Source organism: Cetorhinus maximus, chromosome 21 (assembly GCF_964194155.1).
Source record: "Cetorhinus maximus chromosome 21, sCetMax3.hap1.1, whole genome shotgun sequence".
In the NCBI taxonomy this organism is placed as follows: domain Eukaryota; kingdom Metazoa; phylum Chordata; class Chondrichthyes; order Lamniformes; family Cetorhinidae; genus Cetorhinus; species Cetorhinus maximus.
The window spans coordinates 29,855,402-29,861,220 of record NC_135899.1 but is presented as its reverse complement, the minus strand read 5'-3'; the positions used below and the strand labels follow the sequence as shown (position 1 = coordinate 29,861,220).

At 43.4% G+C, this 5,819-nt stretch overlaps 1 non-coding gene across 1 annotated transcript; it reads right to left on the bottom strand.

Moving 5' to 3' along the window:
• Positions 1-2,278: 2,278 nt before the first annotated feature.
• Positions 2,279-2,360, bottom strand: trnas-aga (transfer RNA serine (anticodon AGA)). The gene has a single exon. It is a non-coding gene; the product is annotated as a tRNA-Ser (tRNA).
• Positions 2,361-5,819: the final 3,459 nt, after the last annotated feature.

The following is a 5,819-nucleotide window of genomic DNA, read 5'->3' as shown; positions in this document are numbered from 1 at the left end:
ATAGATGCGAGATTTTTGTAAAGTGGATATGATTATAGAGGCCTTGGTCTCCTTATACACGAAATTCATAATGTAGGCCGAAAATCATATTGGTTTATTGAGTTTGTAAATCTAGAAATAATGTATGAAAACAACGAGATCATGATCGAGCTTTAACATCTGTAGTTCGACCTTAGTAAGGAGTCTTGTGGTTAATGCTGGTCATCATTCTTCAGCAAAGACATTAGAAAGGACACTGAGGACGCTCAGTGGAAGGTTTTCAAGGATGAAATACTTCAGTTATGAGTAGTTGCTGGGGAAGTTAAAGTTGTTGTACTTCGAACATAGAAGATTAGAAGATGACCTACTACTGTTTTTCCATATGATGCGAGGTTTGGAGAGAGTAAACAGGGAAAATAGTCTTTCGGCGTGTAGGTCAATAACTATGGGTCGTGGATTCAAATTCATTGACAAAGAACAGGAGCAGAGATATCATTTTCACTCAGAGTTAGTGGGACCTAGAAGGCTGTACCTCAAAAGGGGAATACAACAATATCATTAATAATTTTAAAAGGGAATTGGAAATGTACTTGAAGACGACCAGCTAACAGCAGGACCAATAAATAAGCACAAACACACCAGCATGCACAAATGTGCCCGCACATACAGCCAGGCACATATAATTAGAGTGACTCAGACAAAGGGAGAGAGGACCAGAAAGAAGATTGCCATTAATTTGGCTGATTGTTGTTGTATACCTTGCAGAAAATCAGTTAAAAGACACAGATGAATAAGAATGAGAAGAACAAACGTTGTCAATTGAAATATCATTCAGCGTAAGGTATGATTAGCCCCAAAGGAACTTGATTTTTTTTGAAGAAGTAACCAGGAGTGTTGATGAGGGTAATGCGTTTGATGTGGCCTGCATGGGTTTTAGCAAGGCTTTTGATAAGGTCCACAATGGCAGGCTGATCAAGAAATTAAGAGCCCATGGGATCCAAGGCAAAGTGGCACGTTGAATGCAAAATTGGCTGAGAGGCAGGAAGCAGAGGGTGATGGTAGAGGGATATTTCTGTGACTTGAAATCTGTTTCCAGTGGGGTTCTGCACGGTTCGGTGCTGGAGTCCTTGCTGTTTGTGGTGTACATAAATGATTTGGATTTAAATGATAAAGAAGTTCTCGGATGACACGAAAATTGGTAGCCTGGTAAACAGTGAGGAGGATAGCCATAAACTGCAGGAGGATATCAATGGACTGGTCAGTTGGGCAGAGCAGTGGCAAATGGAATTCTACCTGGAAAATTGTGAGGTAATGCACTTGGGGAGGGCTAACATGGCAAGGGATTACCCTATGAATGCTAGGAACCTGGGAAATACTGAAGACCAGGGGGACGTTGGTGTGCATATCCACAGATCCCTGAAGGTAGCAGGGCAGGTAGATACGATGGTTAAGAAGGCATTCGGGACACTTGCCTTTCTTAGCCAAGGCATAGAATCCAAGAGCAGGGACATTATGCTGAAACAGCATAAAACGCTGGTTAGGCCACAACTGGAGTACTGCGTGCATTTCTGGTCGCCACATTATAGGAAGAATGCGATCGTACTGGAGAAGGTGCAGAGGAGATTTACCAGGATGGTGCCTGGGCCGTAGGGGTCTGAGCTATGAGGAAAGATTGGATAGGCCGGAACAAAAACAAAAATTGCTGGAAAAACTCAGCAGGTCCGACAGCATCTGTGGAGAGGAAGACAGAGTTAACCTTTCGAGTCCGAATGACTCTTCAGCGGAACATATTGTTATCAGAACGATTGTTTGAGTCAAAAACTCTGGTAACATTTAAGACGTATGTATATGTTCACTTGGATAGGCTGGGGTTGTTTTCTTTGGAGCAGCAAAGGTTGAGAGGCGACCTGATGGAGGCGTATAGGATTTCGAGGGGCATAGATAGGGTGGATAGGAAAGCACTTTTTTCATTAGTAGAGGGATCAATAATCAGGGGGCTTAAGGCAAAAGTTAGAGGGCTAAGAGGGGAGTTGAGGATACATTTTTTCACCGACAGGGTGGTGAGAGTCTGGAACTCACTGCCTGAAAGGGTGTTTGACTCAGAAACTCTCGTAACATTTAAGAAGTTTCTTATATATTCACTTGCGTTACCATAACCTCCAGGGCTCAGGGTGAAGCGCTGAAAAATAGGATTAGTGTAGTCAGATCTTTGTTGACCGGCGCGGGAACGATGGGCCGAATGGCCTCCATCTGTGCTGTAAACGCCTGTGAGCCTTGATTGAATTTGAAAAAGGAGACGCGTAGTCGGCAGGACTCGAACCTGCGCGGGGAGACCCCAATGGATTTCTAGTCCATCGCCTTAACCACTCGGCCACGACTACATGCTGCACATTAGCAAAATCATACTGCTCTTCACTCAAACCAACTCTCAGAAAGAGTTTTTTTTTCTTGATGCGATTTTGATTTCTTCGCTGGATATAACTGCATTTCGTCACTGCTGGTTACATCGATCTGTATTCTTTCATCATTTCGGCTAAATCTGATTTGATCCGAAAAGTTTTTTTTTCCCCTTCACTTCTAAATACGTTTATACACACCGCAGGTACACATAAATGCATTGGGAGATAACACATACACACACACACATATTACTTAACTTTCACATTGATACACGCAAGATCCATTTGCAAACATTACAACATTAATCATAAATATGTATATATATTGAGAACCTGCTGTAATCCAATCCCGAGATGCCACAATAGCTCGTTCGTGGCGCTGTGAGATGCAAGTTTTTGTTGATAGAAATTCTGAGGCAATCGATTTATATTATTCTATCATTACCGTATTCATTCCACAATTTGGATTTGAGAAACTGCCAACAAAAAGAGCTGGTGGATTTGATCCGATGGATCGAAAGAAACTGCTTCCTCAGACTGTGTGTGTATGTAGAACACAGGATGGGAATGCAATAAAAAGTAGATACAGAGCCAGCGAGTAATTATATGGGGAGTTGGAAAAAATAACATATATTCCAGGCACCAAATCAGGAATGGGCGTATTGTCTAGGTGATGCGACACGAGGAGCAAAGCGATTTGGGTCTCCAAGCATAAAACACACTAATTGCCAGTGCACATGCACGAAAAATCATTTTAAGATCTCAGTTTCCAGGCTGTCATATTCGAGGCACCACTTATTCCTACTAATAGATATTTAGACAACTCTCTCGAATAAGCTGCTGCAATTATGTAACCAAAATAGGGAAGATCAATGGCCAATAACTGTGGCAGAAGGACCCGGACCGTGTGACAGCTGTTTATGACTTCTTTTTAAAAATTGTTTATATTTCAGACTGCTGTACTTAATGTTTTTTTTGCCTTTTTTCTGTCTGTTTATGTTTTAATTCAAGATTAGTTCATTTACAATTTTTCTCCTTTTCGCAATTTTTTTCATATTTCAGCATATTGCAGTTTGTGCATTTAAAGGAAATTCTGGAAATCTTCACTGACAACGGCTCCTTTAATTGACAGCTCCCTCCCTCTCTCTCTCCCTCACTCTCTGTGCATCCCATAACACCACACGCCCCTCAAATGGTAGGCTCTTGCCGTCACTGAGCAGCGTTACCATAGCAACAAGCATTTGCCTTAGGGCCGATGATGATGGCGGCGGATTCGGTGCCAGGGCACTGTTTTGTGAAGGGGCGAAGCCAACAAAAGGGTTGGTGAAGACTGTTGAGAGAGTATTAAGAAGTATTTCAGCCCATTCTTCAGTTCCTCTCTGAATTTTCTTTGTGTCAGTGTATAGATGCAAGTGTTTGTTCAGGAACTTTGAAGCTGCAGCATAAATCCAACTTCTTTGGTGGAATCTTTCGGATTGTTGTAATATTTATCTCTGAGATAAATTATTGCCATCGGCCAGTTTGCTGAATGCACAACATACGTCATCCAGGCGAGGAAAATTGGGAAAAAGTATTCGCTTCAACACCAGTATATGGGGAAGCCCGGTATCGATTTGCGTTGATGTGCAAGCGTACGTGAGTTTCGACAGAAGAAAACGATCGGATGCTCTAAAGTTTAGTGGTAATGAATTTTACGAATTTGTTGTTGGAGGTGATGGAGGACAAGGCGGCGGGGTGGAGGGCGGGGGGGTGGGGGTGGGGCGGGGTGGGGGGGTGGGTGGCGGGCGGTGGTGGTGCAGTCTTTAAGAAGATTGCTGACAGTGGCAGATGAATGCTTTTGAGTTCAACATGTAAACCCGCGGAAATTGACGCTCAGGGGAATCTGAGTCTGGTTTCATGTTGCCCAGCACGAGCCACTTTTGCAGCGGTTATGCTCAAGCATGTTTCCTTTAGCCTTGTTAGGCAAATATCGGTCCAAAGCGTGACATTTAGTCGCTTGTGGGGTTGTAGAGATACCAGCGACGAACAGATGTTTCCCTGACATTTGATACTGTTTTGGCCTCTTTTGTGAGGAGTATATTTTCCCGCAACTTTAACTTTCTTTAACAATGTGAATTTGTTGTGGATTTTTTAAAAAATCATGTAGTGATCCAACCGTGAACTACAATGCATGTCCCAATGGGGATTTTACTTTATCGCTCTTAGATGGGGAAATAATGTGTGCTGGTGGTGTGTTCTCAGTCCATCAACCCAATGGCAAATTAAGTAGAGTAGATCATGTTATACATATGTTACTCGATTCTACATGCATTTTCCTCCTTTCCCCCCACATTTAAATTCAACTTTAATATTCTGTATGTCATACAAAATTATATATAATGTCGGTGACGATAATTTATATTTTACAGCCCTTCACTGGCCCACAAAGCTTCCAAGAATAAGGAAATCTGGGAATCTATAAACCCCTTTCCAGAAAGATTCCACTTACCGGCTGTTGACGTAGCTTCCCATTTAGAATCAAGAAATATGTTTTTCTTTCATTTATTCGCGGGATGTGGCGGGGCCAGCACGTCCCTAGTTGCCCTTGAGAAGGTGGTGGTGATCTGCCTGCTTGAACCGCTGCAGTCCACGTGGAGTAGGTACACCCACAGTGCTGTTAGGAAGGGGGTTCCAGGATTTTGACCCAGTGACAGTGAAGGAACGGTGACATATTCCCAAGTCAAAGTGATGAGTGACCTGGAGGAGAAATTCCAGCTGGTGGTGTTCCCATCTATCTGCTGCCCTTGTCTTTCTACGTGGTAGTGGTCGTGGGTTTGGAAGGTGCTGTCGAAGGAGCCTTGGTGAATTCCTGCAGTGCATCTTGCAGATGGTACACACTGCTACGACTGTGCGTCGGTGGTAGAGGGAGTGAACGTTTGTCATTGTGGTGCCAGTCAAGCGGGCTGCTTTGTCCTGGACAGTGTCAAGCTTCTTGAGTGTTGTGGGAGCTGCACGCATCCAGGCAAATGGGGAGCATTCCAACACACTCCTGACTTGTGCCTTGTAGATGGTGGGCAGGCTTTGGAGAGTCAGGAAGTGAGTTACTTGTCGCACGATTCCTAGCCTCTGACCTGTTCTTGTAGCCACAGTATTTATATGGCTAGTCCAGTTCAGTTTCTGGTCAATGGTACCCCCAGGATATTGAAAGTGGGGGTTTCAGTGATGGTAATGTCATTACCGGATGGTGACATAGCTTTCCATTTAGAATCAATAAATATGTTTTTTTATTCATTTACGGGATGCAGCTGCTCTCTGAATTTCCTTTGTGTCAGTCCATAGATACAACTCCGAAACTGCGCCATAAACCGAACTTCTTGGGTGAGGTATTTCAGATAGTTGTAACATTATTGCGTGTAATAAATATTTATCGCCTCCCAGTTTACCGAATGCGCAACATCCGTC